General features: G+C 49.4%; 1 pseudogene; it reads left to right on the forward strand.

The window, feature by feature from the left end:
* Nucleotides 1–1,586: 1,586 nt before the first annotated feature.
* On the forward strand, nucleotides 1,587–3,386 carry LOC141021686 (uncharacterized; annotated as a pseudogene).
* Nucleotides 3,387–23,528: the final 20,142 nt, after the last annotated feature.

The following is a 23,528-nucleotide window of genomic DNA, read 5'->3' on the forward strand; positions in this document are numbered from 1 at the left end:
ACAATATCAGAAATTTGCGCATACCAATTCATTTTTTGGGGCAACCGGCAGCGAAATTGTCTTTTCATTACTCTTGTGCGCACTCAAATTGGTGTCAAACCTAAGGCGATGGCTCTTTGGATGATGTATTCGAAAGGTAGACACACAACCTCAATGAAGGTTAATACCAAATCTATTTCCCGAATGGCATACATGACATAGATATGAAAAATTAATTGACAAACCTTATTGATTCATAGGATTTTGTGCAAACATATTTTAAAAGAGGCAGTATAGTACTACACCCGCCCTGATTTATTGGTCCCTTAGCATTTTGTACCAAACTTTAACTATAGATTTAACTAAAATAATAATAATGCATGTCACCAAAAATAATATCATTGGAAACTATGTTCAAATATGAATCCAACGATATAATTTTTGGTGACATGCATTATTATTTTGTTAATAAAATCTATGATCAAAATTTAGCACAAAATACTAAGAAGATCAATAAATCAGGACGGAGGTAGTAGTAGATCGTAGAACTCCTCCTGTTTTTCCTTTGAATCCCATGAAAGGAAAATATACATTGTTTATCCTTTTCTCCATTCATTTGGATCAGATGCATAAGTAGTGCCACTAAAGCAAAGAAGAAAAAGAGTATTTCTGTATTTCTTTCTCTGTTTTTTTCTTCCAAATATGTTTGTTAACACAGTACAGATGCAGACGGTCATATATGTATATACACTCATCATATAAACGCACGCAGACACATCTTGCACCTATTACCATCTCTGGGTGACTGAGCCAACGCATCCTTTTGAGATTGATGAAGTGGCCACGAATACCTTCGTAGTCGGTCTACTCCCACTGAATGCACATCGCCGAAAGGTCTGAAATAACTCAAGGAAAATGCGATCACCAATGCCAAATTTAAGACTTGAACCCTATGGGTTGGTTCCACCAAAAAAACATAATCATCTGAACTGGGCAAGCCCTAAATATGTTCCGAGAGTGCCCTCGAGATGGTCCAACATATAGAATCAAACTGGGAACATCCACTTGCCAAAAAAAACTGGGAACATCCATGTATGATTGTAGAGAGCAGCGATATGGCTCATACTATCATATCATATAGTAGTACTATCTCAGCCATTGGATGGACGTTATTGGTAGGTGGGAGGGGCACAGTGGCGGAGCTACGGCTGCGCCAACCTGTGCCCTAGCCCGCCCAGCCGATTAAATCTCTGAAAATTATGTATGTAATAAGAGCATCTCCACTCCCCCCCCCCAACATGCCCCCAGGGCTCTCTTTTTTAGCGCCGGCGCCAGAAAATCGGCCCAGTCGCGTCCCGAGGACCTTATTTATCGCCGGTTTGGGCCGAAATAACAGCCGGCGAGTCCGAGCCGAACCCAAGCCCCCGGGTGCCTCCTGGGCCGGCGGCCGAAGCAAAAAGGCTCGTGGGTCCGCTCTGTCGGCGAGAGACGACACTTTTTCCCGCCGATCCCCCGCTTTTCCCCTTCATTTCCCTCCATTCCCCCCTTCTGCCCTTCTTCTCCCACCATTCTCCTCCTTCTCCCCGCCATCCGGCCACCATGCCGCCATGCCGCTGAAGAAGTATACGGCCCCTCGCGCCGCTGCTGTTCCCGATGCCACCCAGTCGAAGCAGAGGAAGCCGAGGGAACTGCCGGCAAAACCACCGGGCATGTCGAACGCCGACTGGAAGGCGGAGGTTCAGCGCCAGGAGGCTGTCACCACCGATCGGCGGAACAGGCTCAACACCAAGAGGGCTCGGAACAGGGCTGCGGCGGAGCAGGCAGAGGCGTCTCGCACGGGGATGATGAATCAACCGGCGGCCACGGCCCACAAGCTTCCTGGAGCCAGCAGAGCGTCGGGTCGCCGGCCAGCTTCTCGCCGTCGCTGCAGCCCTGGGTGTGCGCAAACTCGCCTGGCTACGCCGACGGCGATGTGCATGGCGGATTCAACCCCAACATCACCTTTTCGCGTGGCCATCGCGCCTCACCCTCTGGTCTGAACCCCGATCAGCGCACGCCCTCGCCCTCGTTCGCCAGTGTCCAGTACCCCTGTACACCTACTCACTGTCGGCTTACGTTGCCTCCCCGACGCTACCTCTGCGCCATGGCGCCCTGCACTTCTCGCAAGCCTCGTCGTCGCATTTCGGCAACCCCGACGCGACGAAAGCCGACATGGACGAGATCATCACGAACGGCTCGGCAACCGCCGCCGCCTCCCCTGGGTTCCAGGCGCAAGACGATGCAATGGACCTCGTCGGCGACATTGACGACGAGCTCAACTACGAGGAGGAGGAGGAGGAGCCGGCGCCTACGCCGACGAGGAAAGGGAAAAAGAAGAAGCGGGGGGCGAGGACCGGCGAGCCGCGCGTCAAGTGGACGTCCAAAGAAGACGAGTGCCTCGCCGAAGCATGGAAGACCGTATGCCTCGACCCGATCACCGACACGAACCAGAACGCCGACACGTACTGGGAGCGCATCAAGTCGGAGTTCGACGAGCGCAAGTTGGTCGACCCCTACTTCGCCACCATCCACATGAAGCGCGGCTCGAAGGCCATGTCGAACCATTGGGCGATCATCCAAACGGCCTGCAACAAATGGCATGGGATCATCGAGGAGATCGCGGCTCACCCGAAAAGCGGCACCAACGTCAAGGGTCAGGTATGCATAGATGCCGGCTCTCGCTTCTTGTCACTGTGTGTGTCACTGACACTTGTTTTTCGGCGCAGTTGGTTCGGATGTTCGCCATGTACCGCTAGGACAGCAGCACCGACCAAGAGTTCAAGTACCTCCACGTGTTCTCCCGGATCGAGAAGTGTGAGAAGTGGGCGGATGTCCGGCGCACCCTCGCCAAGGCCAAGGAGACGTACAAGCCGGACACGCCCACGCCGGGGGCGGCGGATGGGCGCCCTGACGGCAACAAACGAGCCAAGACGGCGAAGGACACCGCACTGGCTACCGAGTGCCTGCACGTGTCCATCAAGCAGTGCATCACCGACGCCAAGAACCACGCCGCCCAGAGGGAAGAGAAATCTGAGGCGCGGTGGTCGGCGCTGATGACGAACAATGTTGTCATGCTCAACCTACTCCGGATCAACGTTGCCGCGAAAAACAGGAACACCGACCTAGCATTCCTGATGGGAGCGGACATGTCGATGATGGACGAGCAGATCAAGGTGTGCCACCTGGCGGAGCGCGGCCTCATCTTGAACCAGATGCCATCAACGGCCGCGCCAACTCCAACGCAGCCGCCAATCCCGAGTGATGATGCCTTCACGACGCCCAGCACAGAAGTCGCGCCGACGCCGACCAGCCCGAGCACGCCGACTCCCGCCAGTCCGACGCCGACGGAGGAGCACGCCGCCGTTTGATGCATTGCCTGCCTACGCGTCCTTCTTTTTTGAACGCCGAACTTTTGCGTATGATTGATCGCCGAACTGTGGCATGGTGATCGCCGAACTTTGTGGCAGCCGTTGATCGTCGAACTTGTGGCATTTTTTTGGGTACCGGGAAAGGTCAAGTTTGAATTTATACGCGTCTTGGGGCCGAAACCTGGGGGCGTGGCTGGAAACTAGATCTCCCTCAGGGCCAAAAAATGTTGGGGAACATAGTAATTCAAAAATAGTCCTATGACACGCAAGATCTATCTAGGAGATGCATAGCAACGAGAGGGGAGAGTGTGCCCACGTACCCTCATAGACCGAAAGCAGAAGGGTTTAGTTAACGCGGTTCATGTAGTCGAACATCTTCACGATCCACCCAATCCAAGTACCGAACGTACGGCCCTCCGTGTTCAGCACACGTTCAGCTCGATGACGTCCCTCGAGCTCTTGTTCCAGTAGAGGGTCGAGGGAGAGTTCCGTCAGCACGACGGCATGGCGACGGTGTTGGTCATGTGATCCGCGCAGGGCTTCGCCTAAGCACTACGACGATATGACCGAGGTGGTAAACTGTGGAGGGGGGCACCGCACACGGCTAAGAAACAACTGTTGTGCCTTTGGGGTGCCCCCTGCCCACGTATATAAAGGAGGGGGAGGAGGAGGCCGGCCCCCCTTCCAGAAGAGGGGGTAGTCCTACTAGCACTCCGTTCCTAGTAGGATTCGCGCCCCCCCCCCTTTACTTCCAACGGAGATGGGAAAGGGGAAAGAAGGGAGAGGGAGAAGGAAAGAGGGGGCCCGCGCCCCCTCCCCTTGTCCAATTCGGATTGGGGCAAGGGAGGCGCCCGCCACCTCCCGTGGCTTGCCTCCTCTCCTCCACTATGGCCCATTAGGCCCAATAACTTTTCCGGGGGGTCCGGTAGCCTCCCGGTACTCCAAAAAATCCCCGAACCTTATCGGAACCATTCCGGTGTCCGTATATAACCTTCCAATATATCAATCTTTACCTCTCGACCATTTTGAGACTCCTCGTCATGTTTGTGATCTCATCCAGGACTCCGAACAAACTTCGGTCACTGTCGGTGTCAAAACCGGCGGATCTCGGGTAGGGGGTCCCGAACTGTGCGTCTAAGGTCAATGGTAACAGGAGACAGGGGACACGATGTTTACCTAGGTTCAGGCCCTCTCTATGGAGGTAATACCCTACTTCCTGCTTGATTGATCTTGATGAATATGAGTATTACAAGAGTTGATCTATGACGAGATCGTAATAGCTAAACCCTAGAAGTCTAGCTTGTATGACTATCGTATTGAGTATATCCGTCCGGACTAAGTCCTTCGGTTTATATAGACACAGGGAGGATCTAGGGTTACACAAGGTCGGTTACAAAGAAGGAATCTACATATTTGGTCACCGAGCTTGCCTTCCACGCCAAGGAGAGTCCCATCCGGACACGGGTGCAGTCTTCGGTCTTCATGTCTTCACAGCCCATCAGTCCGGCCCATGGTTAACAGGCCGGACGCCCGAGGACCCCTTAGTCTAGGACTCCCTCAGTAGCCCCTGAACCTGACTTCAATGACGAGGAGTCCGGCGCGTAGATTTGTCTTCGGCATTGCAAGGCGGGTTCCTCCTTCCGAACTCCCAGATAGTCTTCGGACGTAATGATTGTATCCGGACCTGTAACACACACCCCACACAACCGCGGAGAGAATATAATACTCCACGAGTCCAATCCGCTGACAACTTTCTACAACATGACATCACGTCTGCCCGGTCATAATTTTGAACCGTTTTTCGTCTGCCGCTCCACGTTTCGAGACGCGGTTGCCATTAGCACGTCTTGCCAAAGCAGAGATCGTGTCCCCTTATTACGGGATCCTTTAATGACATGGACGTGGGTAACCCAACCATCTTTAGGGTACAACTCCTTGGAAATAGGCAAGTTTTAAGGCCCAGGAGGAGGCGTTCGATATTCACGGCCTCTATAAAGGGGTACAGACCCGTCCTTCTTCTCCGTGCTTGCTTCTTCCTTGACCCTTACCATCTCGAGTTCCAACACCCAGGTTTCAATTGTCGCAAGCCTCAGGCATGTCCGGATCCAGCCTTCGAGGCCGGTAGGTGGCTTCTTCCGTCACAGAGGAGGATATCGCGAAGCTTCGGGCGGCAAGATATCTGACCGCAGAAATCCTCCATCGGTTTCCCACGGAAGGGCAGGTTACCCCCACCCCCAGATCCGGCGAGAGGGTCGTGTTTGTTTCCCAATTCCTCCGAGGATTAGTGTTTGCCCTTAGTCCCTTCGTCTGGGGCCTCATGTTCTATTATGGACTAGATTTTCACGATCTCGCCCCGAACTCTGTTCTTCTCATCTCGGCGTTTATCGTCACGTGTGAAGCTTTCCTTCGAACTCCTCCACACTTCAGCTTGTGGCTCAAGACCTTCGATGTGAAGCCGCAAGTGATAGAGGGGGAGCAGGAGGAGTGCGGTGGTGCCACAGTGAGCAAGCTTACCAGCGCGGTTTGGCTAAAAGGATCCTCCACAGAATCTTCCGACTTATGGCAGCAGAAGTGGTTCTACATCACCAAGCCCCGTGGTTCCAAGTGGGCAGCTGCGCCTGCGTTCCGATCTAGCCCCCCAATTCACCTTGCATCATGGATTAACAAGGGGTTGGACTGGGGATCAGTTGACGAAGTGCGAACTCTGCAGAGTCGCATCCGAAGCCTTGTTGAGAAGGACATCGATCTTGTCAACATTATTCAGGTGATGCTAGTCCGCCGGACCCTGCCGTGCCAGTGACGGCCTCTCCGTATGTGGGAGTTTAATCCAGAAGGGCCGCGGACTCTTCAACACTTCCTCGGCACTACGCACGAGGGAATGTGGAAATTATTTTTTGGGAAACGAAAGCAATGGCCGGACACCACTGAAGATATTGGTCTCGACTGCAACCATCCGGACACCCTGGTAAGCACTCAATTTCCGAACACCGTACCGCAATTGGGTACTGAGCAAATCGTCCTTTTTTAGGGCTGGATAAAGAAAGTGGAGCGAATCAGGTGTCCGGCCCCCCTTCCAGAAGACTCAGCGGACGCCGTGCTGACGAGGATGCTGGCCCCGACACCATACCAGGTGTCTGTGAAGGAGGGCAAGAACAGGGAGACTAGAGGTGACCCTTGTTCCGGAGATGAATTAAACATCGTGTCCGGGAAAATCAAAGTTTCTTCGCCCAAAGACAAAGGTGAAGGAGGATTGAACATCCCCTCTCCCTATGGCAAGAAAAGGCCTGCCTCCGAAGATCGGGAGGGGAGGTCTCCCAAGAGAGGCAAAATTCCGTCGTCGGGCGGCTCGGGCTTGGCAAGCGACATCGTCGCGCAGCTCCATCCTGAGGACAAGCCTCCAACCAAATCGTAAGTGAAGCAGGGTGCTTTAAACATATCCTGCTCCCTTATTGTTACCGAAGTAGTATATAATATATATATATATATATCTTCGCAGTTCGGCGCACCATTGTCCTCAGCAATCTTCTTCCTCAGGAGACCTCCTCCCGGAGATGATGGAGAGCGATACGCCTCCCCCGACCTCCTCACCCAATAGGGCGGACGACTTTGAGGTGTCGTCGCGGAGGGTTTCTCCCGACCGACAAGCAGTGCGGGGGGCGAAGAGAACCTTACCCGAAGGTGGTCCATCCGTTGCTCGGGGTTCGGGGGCCAACAATGAAGGTCCCGGACTGTCCGGTTTACAGCCAGAGATGATTCTGGAAAAGAGTGAACGGGTTCCTTCAAAGGAAGGCCGTACTCCTGCGGCGGCCTCCGAGGATCCAGAAGCGCCGGATATGTTGACGAGCCTGCTGCGACAAGCGTCTGTCTCAGAGGAACACTGTGCCCTGATGGGTACGGTAGTCGAGAGGGTTATGTGCGCGAAGAGCGGATTGAATGAAGCCTTTACGAGCCTGTTAAGAGGCTTTGAGGTTTGTGATATAATTTTTCCAACTATACCTTAAGCGCAAAATGCACCTGTGTATAGATAGTAGCCCCCGAGACTCGGATTGCCTTCCCAAGGGAGGCGATCGGAGGATCAAAAATATGTGCAGAGGTAACAATCTGATGTAATTGGCACACAGGCCGTTTCCCCCCTAGCGACTGTCCGGACTATAGAGGTAACAGAGCTGCAGCGGAAGCTTGATGTGGCAGGGGATGACATTGTGTTAATCAATATGCATCTTGACGAGTCGCAAGGCATGTATTCGGAGCAGTCCTTACACATACATGTTCGTAATGTGAGCATGACGTTGAAAGTTGCATACTGTGATATGCATGGTTACAGATGGTGCCGCCGCTGTTGAGGTTCTTCGGGCGGAGCTGGCCCGGGCCAAGGAGCAGGCCCGGTTTAGTAATGCGGCTGCCGAAAAGGCATCGGCTGAATTAAAGGCCGAACAAGCTGCTCGGCGCCAAGACGGGGAGAAAATATCCACGATGCCGCTTGAACTAAAAAATGCTACTAGCCGCTGTGAATTCTTGGAGAAGGGGAATGAGGCCAAAATGGCTGAACTTGACCAGGCCTTACGAGAGGCGAGAGAAGCGCGGTCTGAATCCAGAGCAGCCCGTGAGGAGATCCGGCAAGCTGGGGAGATTGCGGCCGGTAAGCCCTTTTTGCTACAGACTAGGTTCGGCGATCCGAACTATTCTCAGCTTAACCAAGTATGGAGTTCTCCGGACGAGTTTTTAGACTTGTCGAAGAGTTCTTCCGATGCGGCGCAGTTTTACCAAGCGCGAGAGGGGTATGCAATGGAGAAGCTTTTCTGGTCACAATTTGGTGCGTCAAAGCGCCCTCTGTTGCTGAATGAACAGATGTCCCAATGGGCCGAGCTTCATAAGATATCCGGCCCTGCCATGAAGGACGTCATAATCCGGCTGTGGCCAACTAAGCCTGTTCCGAATAGCTACTTCGGCTTGGTGCAGCGACTTGTTGATGCGATGCCACGTATCGACGCTGTGAAGCGGTCAGTGTGCATTGAGGGTGCACGGATGGCCTTTGCCTGTGTCAAAACATACTGGGGGAAGATGAAGGCCATCGATGTTGCAGTGAAGAGTCCACCCAAGGGCAAGGACCATCACGCACCAGAGCATTATTTTGAAGACGTCTTAGAGGCTGCCCACTTGATAGAGGGTCAATGCTCGAAACATAGTATTCGAGTGAGGTGTAAGGGAATTGTAAAAGACAATTTTATATTTATTTTTATGTTTTGCTCGAAAGCTTTTTGTTCCTCCTATGCGGCTGTTTTTTATACAATCTGAAAGTTTTCCAGTCGTCGGCTTCGGCCCCCTCATAGGAAGTACGAGGGTGTTCGGAAAAGCATTTGATCACTCTTGACCCAACGTCTTGGTCCATGAAGGAGGTGACAATGCGGCGAACCAGGCAATCAAATTATAGGGCGTTAACACTTTCACTTAGCCATAGGAGTTTTATGGTGGGTCTACGATATAGCCCCTGGTATGTACGCAGCTTATTTTTAGTACGATGCGCTGTACAGATGATCTGAAAAGATCCTTCGTATAACACGGAGAGAATCGCTAAAGATTCCAATAAGCCGTCGAGTGGTTGACCAGCTCTCGCCGCATCATGACAGTCAGTTTTTGGCTTTCTCTACTGAGGTGCTTGACCAGATGAACCGGAAGCACAATTGCAGTAGTTCATCCTTTACTACCCTAGCCGATAGAGCAGAACGTAGGGTAGCAAGCACACGAGCCGGGCAACCCAACTATTGACCCCAGACATGATTCGGAGCTGATGCATATAAGGCCGAACTGGCGAAGCCGAAGTACGCTATAAAGCTGTTCGGACTTTCCGGCAACTCATTTGTTCCCATACCGAGCCCCTGGCGAGTTATGCCAAGGTGTGTGTGTAAAACAACCACAGGAGCAAAAATTCGGGTTGATTAGGAAAAAAGTCAATACTGGACACTGGTTACGTGTACTAGGAGCTGAGTGATATGCCAATTATTTATATAGATAACAAAGCCACAACCCTGGCTATTTGACATGCTAGGGGTCGAAGGCTGAGGAAAAAGGCACTTTACAGGCTCGGAATAGAGAGCTTGGTCTACAAAAAGTTATTTTGGTCCTCCTGTTGCACGTTTGCGCCGCCTATCCTCGGTTAAGGGATTCCTCGACAGGAATAACCCTTTGGATGATTGTACGAACCCGGGCTCTGGTAGAGTCCTCGGGGTGATCGGCCCTTGAGCTACCTGTGGAGGGGATAATAAAAAAGAAAAAAGGGCGGTTAGAAGAGTAGGGTGGGGGTGGCATCACACCAGTATTGTGCTTCCGCCGGTGCCCAGGGTATTTCAAGTGCATAATTATGTGTGCGCGGTACCCACTTTGAAGGCATATTAGGCGAACGGCGAAAGCCGGATTGCTAGTCCGATATGGACATTGATCGGTCATGTTGAATGGAGACCGGCGGCGTGATGGCCGACATGGTATGCGGCATGATAAGGCCGCTGTGTAGTTCGGCTGAGGTAGCCGTAGTATGATCTCCTGTACGGAGGGAGTGTTTCGTGCGCTCACCTCTAGGGGGAGGGGTGTCACGTATTCCATGTTTACTGTTTTTGCTTCGGGGGGAAATTGCTTCTGACCCCCGGTATTTGGTTGGTGGATATCTTCATCGTCCCTATCGCCGGGCGGCCTCCTCCCCTTGCGTTCGGCGTTGAGCTTGCCGGCCTGCTTGAAGACCCAACAGCTTTAGTTGGTATGATTAGCTGGTTTATCGGGGTGGCCGTGAATCTGGCAAGGTCGATCCAATATCCTATCTAGATTGGATGGTCCGTCTCTGTTCGCCTTGAATGGCTTTTTCCATTGACCGGATTTGGGACTGCTGAATCCGGCGTTGACTGATGTGTCGCGTGATCTTTCATTATCATTGCGACTTTTGTGTTTGCTGTGTCGTGGCTTGCCATTGCCGTCTCGGATTTCGGAGGTGCCCGGGTCGCAGGCGTTGTTGCTTCTATGAGCGAGCCAGCTGTCTTCTCTCGCGCAAAAGCGGGTCATTAGAGCGGTAAGTGCTGTCATGGATTTAGGTCTTTCTTGGCCGAGGTGGCGGGCAAGTCATTCATCCCGGACGCTCTGTTTGAAGGCCGCAAGGGCTTCCGCATCCGGACAGTCGACGATTTGCTTCTTTTTAACTAAGAACCTAGTCCATAGCTTCCTGGCTGACTCTCCGGGCTGTTGGACAATGTGGCTTAAGTCATCGGCATCCGGTGGCCGGACATATGTTCCTTGGAAGTTGTCGCGAAAGGCGTCTTCCAAATCTTCCCAGCTGCCAATAGAATTTTCTGGCAGACTGTTTAACCAGTACCGAGCTGGTCCTTTGAGTTTTAGTGGTAGGTATTTGATGGCATGAAGGTCATCTCCGCGGGCCATGTGGATATGGAGGAGGAAGTCCTCGATCCATACCGCGGGATCCGTTGTTCCGTCGTATGATTCGATGTTCATGGGTTTGAACCCGTCTGGGAATTCATGCTCCATTACTTCGTCTGTGAAGCAAAGAGGATGTGCGGTGCCTCTATACTGGGCCACACTGCGACGTACCTCCGATGGAGTATGTTTACAGTTTTTGGCCCGGGCGTGGCTAGGTTTGTCACGTCCGAATAGGTAGCCGTTGTCGCGTGTCGAGGCACGTCCTCGCGATCCATAGATCGATCTTGTGTGTCCTGCTCTACTGTCCAAGTCCTGCCGAAGGTCGTATGTACAACCCCAAGCTATTTTATTCTTGACTTTACGGCGAGGCGGGGAGGTCTGGTGTTCGGCTTGAGTTGCCGCTTTATCCTGACCGCGTGGCCGGTTGTCGGCCATGTTGTGCGATGATGGTACGGGCTCTAGCACCTCGTCATCGAACTGAGGTAACAATTTGCGCTTCGGGTAATTTTTTGCTCGGCCGCTGAGGCCGTATTCTTCGGCGGCCAGGACTTCGGTCCACCTATCATTGAGCAGATCTTGGTCAGCTTGAAGCTGCGGCTGCTTCTTTTTCAGGCTCCTTGCAGTGGCTATTAGCCGGCATTTAAAGCGCTCCTGCTCGAGAGGTTCTTCAGGCACGATGAAATCCTCGTTGTCGAGGCTCTCCTTTTCATCGGAGAGCGGAAGATAATTACTATCATCCGAGTCTTCGTGTATGGCCTGTTCGTCAGGGCTAACATGCCCGTCCTCCCGTTCATCCTGTTCGGAGATTGCTCTGACAGGGTCTTCATTGTTTTCGGCATCGTCCGGAGTATTATTTTCTCCGGTGCCGATGTTGTTGTCTTTTGTACGACGTGACTTAGACCGGCGCCGCTGACGACGGTGCCGGGGCTGTGTCTCAGAAGGTTTGTCCTTAACTGGCTCCTCTTTGTCATCGTTGTTGGTTTCTTTAGGTGTATCCACCATGTATACGTCATATGAAGAAGTGGCCGTCCAGCGTCCGGTAAGCGGCGGGTTTTGGCCCTGCTCCTCGTCGGCATCGTCGTCCATACCGTCGATGTCGTCGGAGCTGTACTCAAGCACGTCGGTTAAGTCTTCGACAGTGGCTATGAAGTGGGTGGCGGGTGGGAAGCGAAATTCTCCCCATCATCAGCCTCCAGCTCGAACCGGACATAATTCGGCTATGAATCCCCTGCCACAAACATATTTCTTAACGAATTTAGCACATCGCCCAAGGGAGAATGCTGGAAGATGTCTGCGGCGCTAAACTCAAAGATCGATAAGCGATCAAGTTCGGCGTCCGCAGATGCGCATGGCTTGGAATTTATGACCAGAGACGAGTCCGGAGTTCCGGTGACAAAGACGTCGTGTGACTTCAGGTCTATGTTCGGCTCCAACGCCGTGGAATCTCTAGCCTCCGCGGTGGGGTTAAGCCTCCCGTCCTTGGATGGCGCAATATCCTCTGGATCTATGACTAGAGCAGTTACAGGAGCAATCTCCTGGATGCAGTCCGATGACAAATTTAGGTCATGTTCATTGGGGTGACCAGGAGCGATCACCGCGGTCTCGAGTCCAGGGAACATCAAGTCTCCACGGACGTCTGCGACGTAGTTCAAGCTCCCGAATTTGACCTGATGGCCAGGGGCGTAGCTGTCGATCTGCTCCAGACAACCAAGCGAGTTGGCCCGCAGCGCAAAGCCGCCGAACACGAAGATCTGTTCGGGGAGGAAGGTTTCTCCTTGGACAGTGTCATTGTTGACGATTGAAGGGGCCATCGAACCTTTTGAGGATTGCACAATGGAACTCTCAATGAAAGCACCAATGTCGGTGTCAAAACCGGCGGATCTCGGGTAGGGGGTCCCGAACTGTGCGTCTAAGGTCGATGGTAACAGGAGACAGGGGACACGATGTTTACCCAGGTTCAGGCCCTCTCTATGGAGGTAATACCCTACTTCCTGCTTGATTGATCTTGATGAATATGAGTATTACAAGAGTTGATCTACCACGCGATCGTAATAGCTAAACCCTAGAAGTCTAGCTTGTATGACTATCGTATTGAGTATATCCGTCCGGACTAAGTCCTTCGGTTTATATAGACACCGGGAGGATCTAGGGTTACACAAGGTCGGTTACAAAGAAGGAATCTACATATTTGGTTGCCAAGCTTGCCTTCCACGCCAAGGAGAGTCCCATCCGGACACGGGTGCAATCTTCGGTCTTCATGTCTTCACAGCCCATCAGTCCGGCCCATGGTTAACAGGCCGGACGCCTGAGGACCCCTTAGTCCAGGACTCCCTCAGTCACCAAAACACATAACTCATAATACAAATCGTCATCGAACGTTAAGCGTGCGGACCCTACGGGTTCGAGAACTATGTAGACATGACCGAGACACATCTCCAGTCAATAACCAATAGCGGAACCTGGATGCTCATATTGGCTCCTACATATTCTACGAATATCTTTATCGGTCAAACCGCATAGCAACATATGTCATTCCCTTTGTCATCGGTATGTTACTTGCCTGAGATTCAATCGTCGGTATCATCATACCTAGTTCGATCTCGTTACCGGCAAGTCTCTTTACTTGTTCCGTAATGCATCATCCCGTAAGTAACTCATTAATGACATTGCTTGCAAGGCTTATAGTGATGTGCATTACCGACAGGGCTCAGATATACCTCCCCGATACACGGAGTGACAAATCCTAATCTCGATCTATGCCAACTCAACAAACACCTTCGGAGACACCTGTAGAGCATCTTTATAATCACCCAGTTACGTTGTGGCGTTTGATAGCACACAAAGTGTTCCTCCGGTATTCGGGAGTTGCATAATCTCATAGTTAGAGGAATATGTATAAGTCATGAAGAAAGCAAAGCAATAAAACTAAACGATCATTATGCCAAGCTAATGGATGGGTCTTGTCCATCACATCATTCTCTAATAATGTGATCCCGTTGATCAAATGACAACACATGTCTATGGTCAGGAAACTTAACCATCTTTGATTAACGAGCTAGTCAAGTAGAGGCATACTAGGGACACTATGTTTGTCTATGTATTCACACATGTACTAAGTTTCAGGTTAATACAATTCTAGCATGAATAATAAACATTTATCATGATATAAGGAAATATAAATAACAACTTTATTATTGCCTCTAGGGCATATTTCCTTCAGTCTCCCGCTTGCACTAGAGTCAATAATCTAGATTACATAGTAATGATTCTAACACCCATGGAGTCTTGGTGCTAATCATGTTTTGCTCATGGAAGAGGCTTAGTCAACGGGTCTTCAACATTCAGATCCGTATGTATTTTGCAAATCTCTATGTCTCCTTCCTTGACTTGATCGCGGATGGAATTAAAGAGTCTCTTGAAGTGTTTGGTTCTTTTGTGAAATCTGGATTCCTTCGCCAAGGCTATTGCTCCAGTATTGTCACAATAGATTTTCATTGGACCTAATGCACTAGGTATTACACCTAGATCAGATATCAACTCCTTCATCCAGACTCCTTCATTTGCTGCTTCCGAAGCAGCTATGTACTCCGCTTCACACGTAGATCCCGCCACGACGCTCTGCTTGGAACTGCACCAACTGACAGCTCCACCATTCAATATAAATACGTATCCGGTTTGTGACTTAGAGTCATTCGGATCAGTGTCAAAGCTTGCATCGACGTAACCATTTACGACAAGCTCTTTGTCACCTCCATAAACGAGAAACATATCCTTAGTACTTTTCAGGTATTTCAGGATGTTCTTGACCGCTATCCAGTGATCCCCTCCTGGATTACTTTGGTACCTCCCTGCTAAACTTATAGCAAGGCACACATCAGGTCTGGTACACAGCATTGCATACATGATAGAACCTATGGCTGAGGCATAGGGAATGACTTTCATTTTCTCTCTATCTTCTGCCATGGTCGGGCATTGAGTCTGACTCAATTTCACACCTTGTAACACAGGCAAGAACCCTTTCTTTGAATGATCCATTTTGAACTTCTTCAAAACTTTATCAAGGTATGTGCTTTGTGGAAGTCCAATTAAGCGTCTTGATCTATCTCTATAGATCTTGATGCCCAATATATAAGCAGCTTTACCGAGGTCTTTCATTGAAAAATTCTTATTCAAGTATCCTTTTATGCTATCCAGAAATTCTGTATTATTTCCAATCAACAACATGTCATCCACATATAATATTAGAAATGCTACAGAGCTCCCACTCACTTTCTTGTAAATACAGGCTTCTCCAAAAGTCTGTATAAAACCATATGCTTTGATCACACTATCAAAGCGTATATTCCAACTCCGAGAAGCTTGCACCAGTCCATAAATGGATCGCCGGAGCTTGCACACTTTGTTCGCACCTTTAGGATCGACAAAACCTTCTGGTTGCATCATATACAACTCTTCTTTAAGATATCCATTAAGGAATGCAGTTTTGACATCCATTTGCCAAATTTCATAATCATAAAATGCGGCAATTGCTAACATGATTCGGACAGACTTAAGCATCGCTACGGGTGAGAAGGTCTCATCGTAGTCAACTCCTTAAACTTGTCGAAAACCTTTCGCAACAAGTCAAGCTTTGTAAACAGTAACATTACCGTCAGCGTCAGTCTTCTTCTTGAAGATCCATTTATTCTTTATGGCTTGCCGATCATCGGGCAAGTCAACCAAAGTCCACACTTTGTTCTCATACATGGATCCTATCTCAGATTTCATGGCCTCAAGCCATTTCGCGGAATCTGGGCTCATCATCGCTTCCTCATAGTTCGTAGGTTCGTCATGGTCAAGTAACATGACCTCCAGAACAGGATTACCGTACCACTCTCGTGCGGGTCATACTCTGGTTGACCTACGCGGTTCGGTAGTAACTTGATCTGAAGTTTCATGATCATCATCATTAGCTTCCTCGTAATTGGTGTAGGAATCACTGGTACTGATTTTAGTGATGAACTACTTTCCAATTTGGGAGAAGGTACAATTACCTCATCAAGTTCTACTTTCCTCCCACTCACTTCTTTCGAGAAAAACTCCTTCTCTAGAAATGATCCATTCTAAGCAACGAATATATTGCCTTCAGATCTGTGATAGAAGGTGTACCCAGCAATCTCCTTCGGGTATCCTATGAAGACACATTTCTCCGATTTGGGTTCGAGCTTATCAGGTTGAAGCTTTTTCACATAAGCATTGCAGCCCCAAACTTTAAGAAATGACAACTTGGGTTTCTTGCCAAACCACAGTTCATATGGTGCCGTCTCAACGGATTTAGATGGTGCCCTATTTAACGTGAATGCAGCCGTCTCTAAAGCATAACCCCAAAACGATAGCGGTAAATCAGTAAGAGACATCATAGATCGCACCATATCTAATAAAGTACGATTACGACGTTCGGACACACCATTACGCTGTGGTGTTCCAGGTGGCGTGAGTTGCGAAACTATTCCACATTATTTCAAATGAAGACCAAACTCATAACTCAAATATTCACCTCCACGATCAGATCGTAGAAATTTTATTTTCTTGTTACGATGATTTTCCACTTCACTCTGAAATCCTTTGAACTTTTCAAATGTTTCAGACTTATGTTTCATCAAGTAGATATACCCATATCTGCTTAAATCATCTGCGAAGGTCAGAAAATAACGATACCTGCTGCAAGCCTCAACACTCATCGGACTGCATACATCAGTATGTATTATTTCCAATTAGTCAGTTGCTCACTCCATTGTTCCGGAGAATGGAGTCTTAGTCATCTTGCCCATGAGGCATGGTTCGCAAGCATCAAGTGATTCCAAAAGTCCATCAGCATGGAGTTTCTTCATGCGCTTTACACCAATATGACCTAAACGGCTGTGCCACAAATAAGTTGTACTATCATTATTAAGTTGCATCTTTTGGCTTCAATATTATGAATATGTGTATCACTACAATCGAGATTCAACAAAAATAGACCACTCTTCAAGGGTGCATGACCATAAAAGATATTACTCATATAAATAGAACAACCATTATTCTCTGATTTAAATGAATAACCGTCTCGCATCAAACAAGATCCGGATATAATGTTCATGCTTAACGCTGGCACTAAATAACAATTATTCAGGTCTAAAACTAATCCCGACGGGAGATGTAGAGGCAGCGTGCCGACAGCAATCACATCGACTTTGGAACCATTTCCCACGCGCATCATCACCTCGTCCTTAGCCAATCTTTGTTTAATCCGTAGCTCCTATTTCGAGTTACAAATATGAGCAAAAAACCAGTATCAAATACCCAGGCGCTACTACGAGCATTAGTAAGGTACACATCAATAACATGTATATCAAATATACATTTCACTTTGCCATCCTTCTTATCCGCCAAATACTTGGGGCAGTTCCGCTTCCAATGACCAGTCCCTTTGCAGTAGAAGCACTCTGTTTTAGGCTTAGGTCCGGACTTGGGCTTCTTCCCTTGAGCGGCAACTTGCTTGCTGTTCTTCTTGAAGTTCCCCTTCTTCCCTTTGCCTTTTTTCTTGAAACTAGTGGTCTTGTTAACCATCAACACTTGATGCTCCTTCTTGATTTCTACCTCTACGGCCTTTAGCATTGTGAAGAGCTCGGGAATTGTCTTTTCCATCCCTTTCATATTATAGTTCATCACGATACCTTTATAGCTTGGTGGCAGTGATTGAAGAACTCTGTCAATGACACTATCATCAGGAAGATTAACTCCCAGTTGAGTCAAGTGGTCATGATACCCAGACATTTTGAGTATATGTTCACTGACATAACTATTCTCCTCCACTTTGCAGCTATAGAACTTGTTGGAGACTTCATATCTCTCAACTCGGGCATTTGCTTGAAATATTAACTTCAACTCCTGGAACATCTCATATGCTCCATGACGTTCAAAACGTCTTTGAAGTCCCAATTCTAAGTCGTAAAGCATGGCACACTGAACTATCGAGTAGTCATCAGCTTTGCTCTGCCAGACGTTCATAACGTCTGCAGTTGATCCTGCAGCGGGCCTTGCACCTAGTGGTGCTTCCAGGACGTAATTCTTCTATGCAGCAATGAGGATAATCCTCAAGTTACAGACCCAGTCCGTGTAGTTTCTACAATCATATTTCAACTTAGCTTTCTCTAGGAACGCATTAAAATTCAAGGGAACGGTAGCACGGGCCATTGATCTACAACAACATAGACATGCAAAAACTATCAGGTAATAAGTTCATGATAAATTAAAGTTCAATTAATCATATTACTTAAGAACTCCCACTTACATAGACATCCCTCTAGTCATCTAAATGATCACGTGATCCATATCAACTAAACCATGTCCGATCATCACGTGAGATGGAGTAGTTTTCAATGGTGAACATCACTATGTTGATCATATCTACTATATGATTCACGTTCGACCTTTCGGTCTCAGTGTTCCAAGGCCATATCCGCATATGATAGGCTCGTCAAGTTTAACCCGAGTATTCTGCACGTGCAAAACTGGCTTGCACCCGTTGTATGTGAACGTAGAGCTTATCACACCCGATCATCATGTGGTGTCTCGGCACGACGAACTGTAGCAACAGTGCATACTCAGGGAGAACACTTATACCTTGAAATTTAGTGAGGGATCATCTTATAATGCTACCGCCGTATTAAGCAAAATCATATGCATAAAGGATAAACATCACATGCAATCAAAATATGTGACATGATATGGCCATCATCATCTTGTGCCTTTGATCTCCATCTCCAAAGCACCGTCATGATCTCCATTGTCACCGACTCGACACCTTGATCTCCATCGTAGTGTCGTTGTCGTCTCGTCCAATTATTGCTTCTATGACTATCGCTACCGCTTAGTGATAAAGTAAAGCTATTACATGGCGATTGCATTTCATACAATAAAGCGACAACCATAAGGCTCTTGCCAGTTGCCGATAACTTTTACAAAACATGATCATCTCATACAACAATTTATATCTCATCACGTCTTGACCATATCACATCACAACATGCCCTGCAAAAACAAGTTAGACGTCCTCTACTTTGTTGTTGCAAGTTTTACGTGGCTGCTACAGGTTCTCGCAAGAACCATTTTTACCGACACATCAAAACCACAATGATTTTTCGTCAAGTGAGTTGTTTTAACCTTCAACAAGGACCAGCCGCAGTCAAACTCGATTCAACTAAAATTGGTGAAACAAACACTCGCCAGCCACCTGTGTGCGAAGCACGTCGGTAGAACCAGTCTCATGAACGTGGTCATGTAATGTCGGTCCGGGCCGCTTCATCCAACAATACCGTCGAATCAAAGTAAGACGTTGGTGGTAAGCAGTATGACTATTATTGCCCACAACTCTTTGTGTTCTACTCGTGCATATATCATCTACGCATAGACATGGCTCGGATGCCACTGTTGGGGAACGTAGTAATTAAAAAAATATCCTATGATCACGCAAGATCTATCTAGGAGATGCATATAAACGAGAGGGGAGAGTGTGTCCACATACCCTCTAGAACAAAAGCGGAAGTGTTTAGTTAACGCGGTTGATGTAGTCGAACGTCTTCACGATCCAATCGATCCAAGTACCGAACGTATGGCACCTCCGTGTTCAGCACACGTTCAGCTCGATGATGTCCCTCGAGCTCTTGATCCTGTAGAGGGCTGAGGGAGAGTTCCGTCAGCACGACGGCGTGGGGACGGTGTTGGTGATGTGATCCGCGCAGGTCTTCGCCTAAGCACTACGACGATATGACCGAGGTGGTAAACTGTGGAGGGGGGCACCGCACACGGCTAAGAAACAACTGTTGTGCCTTTGGGGTGCCCCTTCCCACATATATAAAGGAGGGGGGAGGAGGAGGCCGGCCCAAGGGGGGCGCGCCAAGAGGGGGGGGTCCTACTAGGACTCTGTTCCTAGTAGGATTCGCCCCCCTTCCTTCCAACAGAGAAGGGAAAGGGGAAAGGAGGGAGAGGGAAAAGGAAAGAGGGGGGTCGCGCCCCCTCCCCTTGTCCAATTCAGATCGGGGCAAGGGGGCGCGCGCCACCTCCCGTGGCTTGCCTCCTCTCCTCCACTATGGCCCATTAGGCCCAATAACTTTCCCGGGGGGTTTCGGTAGCCTCCCGGTACTCCGAAAAATCCCTGAACCTTAGTGGAACCATTCCGGTGTCCGTATATAACCTTCCAATATATCAACCTTTACCTCTCGACCATTTCGACACTCCTCGTCATATCCGTGATATCATCCGGGACTTCGATCAAACTTCAGTCACCAAAACTCATAATACAAATCGTCATTGAACGTTAAGCGTGCGGACCCTACCACTACAAAAAAGACACATCCGTGACATTTTGGGCCGAACAATTTTTTTTCTGTCATGCTTATGGAACTTCTATGACGATAATGGTGACAAAACCTGGTATCATCATAGATGTGGTGGGCTCCTACTTCTATGACAAAAAATCATGACAGAAAATGGGCTTTTCGTCCTGGGCGGGCTGGAGACGCACCTGCATGACATTCTTTGGGCCGACCATGACGTAAAAAACCATGGTAGAAGCGAGGGCGAGGAAAATATCGGGGAGTTCCCAGTTATGGTGGGTGGTCGGGGGCCGAGCGATGCACGTTTCTCTCGTACATGTACGCGCGTGGGTGCGAGGCATTGGGCTCTAACTGAACCCGAGCGAGGCGTTGGGCTCTAACTGAACCTGAGCGATTGCACTAGCTATGTTACTGAACTCGAGCGATCGATCGATGGCTATTAACTGAACCCGATCGAGCGATTCCTTCGCTACTGCTGCTAACTGAAGCAGATCAAACCCGCTGCCTCTTGATGAACAATGATCGTTTGGGCGGGGGGGTTGGATGAACAGTTCCCAATGGGGGGTTGGATGAACAGGACCCCGTGGTAGTAGAGGCCGTTGCCGCTGGATGAACAGGACCCCGATCGATCGAGCCGGTTGGGGGGTGGATGAACAGGACCTCGTGGAGGGCTGGTTGAACAGTAGCCGGTGGAGGGCTGGATGAACAGTAGCCTGTGGAGGGGTGGTTGAACAGGACCCCGTGGAGAGGGCTGGTTGAATAGTAGCCGGTGGAGGCTGGATGAACAGGAGCCCGTGGATGAACAGTCGCAGGTGGAGGCTGGAGGAGGTCGACGGTGGATGAATAGTAGCCCGTGGAGGCTGGAGGACGTCGATGGTGGAGATGAACAGTATCCTGTGGAGACCCGTTTTGCGGTACGCCACACCCCTCCCGATGAATAGGACCCTGTTTCGACCGTAGCACTCCAACACAAGTCCATTTCCTCTGTTTTGCGGTACGCCACACCCCTCCCGATCAACAGGACCCCGTTTCAACCGTAGGAGGTTCAAGAGAAATCCGTTTCCTCTGTTTTGCGGTACGCTAGACCCCTCCCGATGAACAGGATCCCGTTTCGACCGTGGCCGGTCGAACAAAAGGCTGTTTCCTCCGTTCTGCGGTATGCCAGGCCTCGTTTCGATCGGCTGTTCCATCCAAGCCGGTTGGCTCCCGATGAACACGACGTATTCCGTTGCCTCCCGATGAACACGACGCATTCCGTTGCCTCCCCATGAACACGACGACGATGCAGTTTCTCCGTTCCGACCCAGCCATGTACACGAGCCCTGGTCGTACGTATGCGCGAGTAGGCACTCGAGACCCCGCCCGTATGTATGTACGTGGCCGTATTTTTTGTCGTGTGGCTGTATGTATGTGTACACGGTTTAGATAGGACAACCTGAACTGCTATGTGGGGGGCTCTACTATGACATGTGCCGCTAATTACTCGGCCACGGTTCATCGTTGCAGAGCGACCGATCGACCAGTATGTACATACACGTTCCGACAAGACAGACAATGGTACGTACACTTCGACCGGGTGGGTCCCAGCTGTCAGGGAGGATCAGGATGCACTTCCTTGCGTGCGAAGATATAGCTGCTAGGTCCCAGTTGTCAGGGGGATATTTTTTTGCCCGTATTAAGGACGCACTTCCTTGCGTGCGAAGATGTAGCGGGTGGGTCCCAGCAGTTAGGGGGAGAAAACATTATTTTTCAGGGCAAAAAGGACGCAGTTGCATGCATGCGTCCATGGGCGTGGTGCGTCCCCACTGTCAGCCTCTCACGTACAGTCATCTTCCGATGACTCTCGTTTGTTGACAATGTTGACCACACCGTGCCGAGTGCACCAAGGCCGGTGGACGACGGTGAGGCCCCGGAATGGAACGACCCGGAGATGGGGAATACGCGGTAGTGGAGTCGCAGATGGAGAGGAGTGGGAAACTTGACTAGTTCGGGTACGCGGCAGCACTGCCGCGGTGCCGCCCATGGGAGCCAGGAGCAAGAACAGAGTTTGAATAAGGAGCACGGCTATTGGATTAACATCCAACGATCCAGCAGCTAGAATCATTTGTTGATTAAGTTGACAAAGCCCTGCGTACACGTCCGCTTAGTAGGCCCACAAGTTAGCCACCAAATCTGACGGGTCCCAGCTGTCAATGGGAGGAATAGTTTTCTTCGCATAACAAGGAGGCACTTCCTTTCGTGCGAAGATACAGCCGGTGGGTCCCAGCTGTCAGGGGGAGGAAACATTTTTTCACCTTAATAAGGAGGAACTTTCCTTGCGTGCAACCATGGACCTCGCGGGTCCCAGCCGTCAGGCTCTCCACGTACAGTCCTCTTCCGATGACTCTCGTTTGTTGACCATGCCGCACCGAGCGCAGCGAGGCGGTGGACGACAGCGAGGCCCCGGACGGGAACGACCAGGAGATGGGAAGACGCGGCAGTGGAGTCATTGATTGAGAGGAGTACAAGGGTAATAATTGGTTCTGGTGTGGCGTGGGGCTGCAGTCGGTGGAGAATAAGAGGAGGTGTGGAGGGGTGGAGGGATAGCCTGGCTGACGGTGGGGTAGCGCTTCGCAGTGATGCGTGCTAAGCAGAGCCGCTAGCCGCCGGAGGCCGGACCAGGCGGTCCCGGTGACGCTGGAGGAAGAAGACGAGAGATTGAAGGTGCATGCCGGCTGTTGGATATAAATCCAATGGCTGTGGATGTCATAATCATTTGTTGACCAAGTTGACAACACCCTGCGTAGGCTTCGACCTATTAGCCCACATGTGAGCCTGCAAAAATGTGGCATATATTTAACCCATGTTTTCTAGAATGTATAGTCCATTTGCTGGGCTGGGTGAACAAATAATTTCACGTCAACACGGCCCATTTAATATTTTCTAAGAAATCCCAGCCCATTTGCACTTTCTTGAAATACACGAATTAGCTGGGCTCGTTCTATATATAATGTTAGGTTAGAAGGAGCAATTAATATCAAAAAATAAACCGAAGCGACACATTTATATATATATAATTAACAAATTAACGAGTTATTCCTCAAAATAAAAATGAGCACGTTATTATTACATTGGTCCTTAAAATCTTCGCAAGCTTTTGTACGCAATCACCAGGATTTTCCCTGCCTGTGAGTCAAAAACAACCCGGATTTTCCTTGCCAACTTCTGTTAAACATTTACTTTTATAAGTTAATAACACGTGAGATGTTTTTATAATGTATATATAAGTCTCTATAAAATATACGATAATAGTAATAATATAAATATATAATGTGGTTAGAAGGGAAAACATAAATTGGACACAACATTATTATTCTTATATATAGATAAA

The sequence above is a fragment of the Aegilops tauschii genome, chromosome 4 (assembly GCF_002575655.3).
Source record: "Aegilops tauschii subsp. strangulata cultivar AL8/78 chromosome 4, Aet v6.0, whole genome shotgun sequence".
NCBI lineage: Eukaryota > Viridiplantae > Streptophyta > Magnoliopsida > Poales > Poaceae > Aegilops > Aegilops tauschii.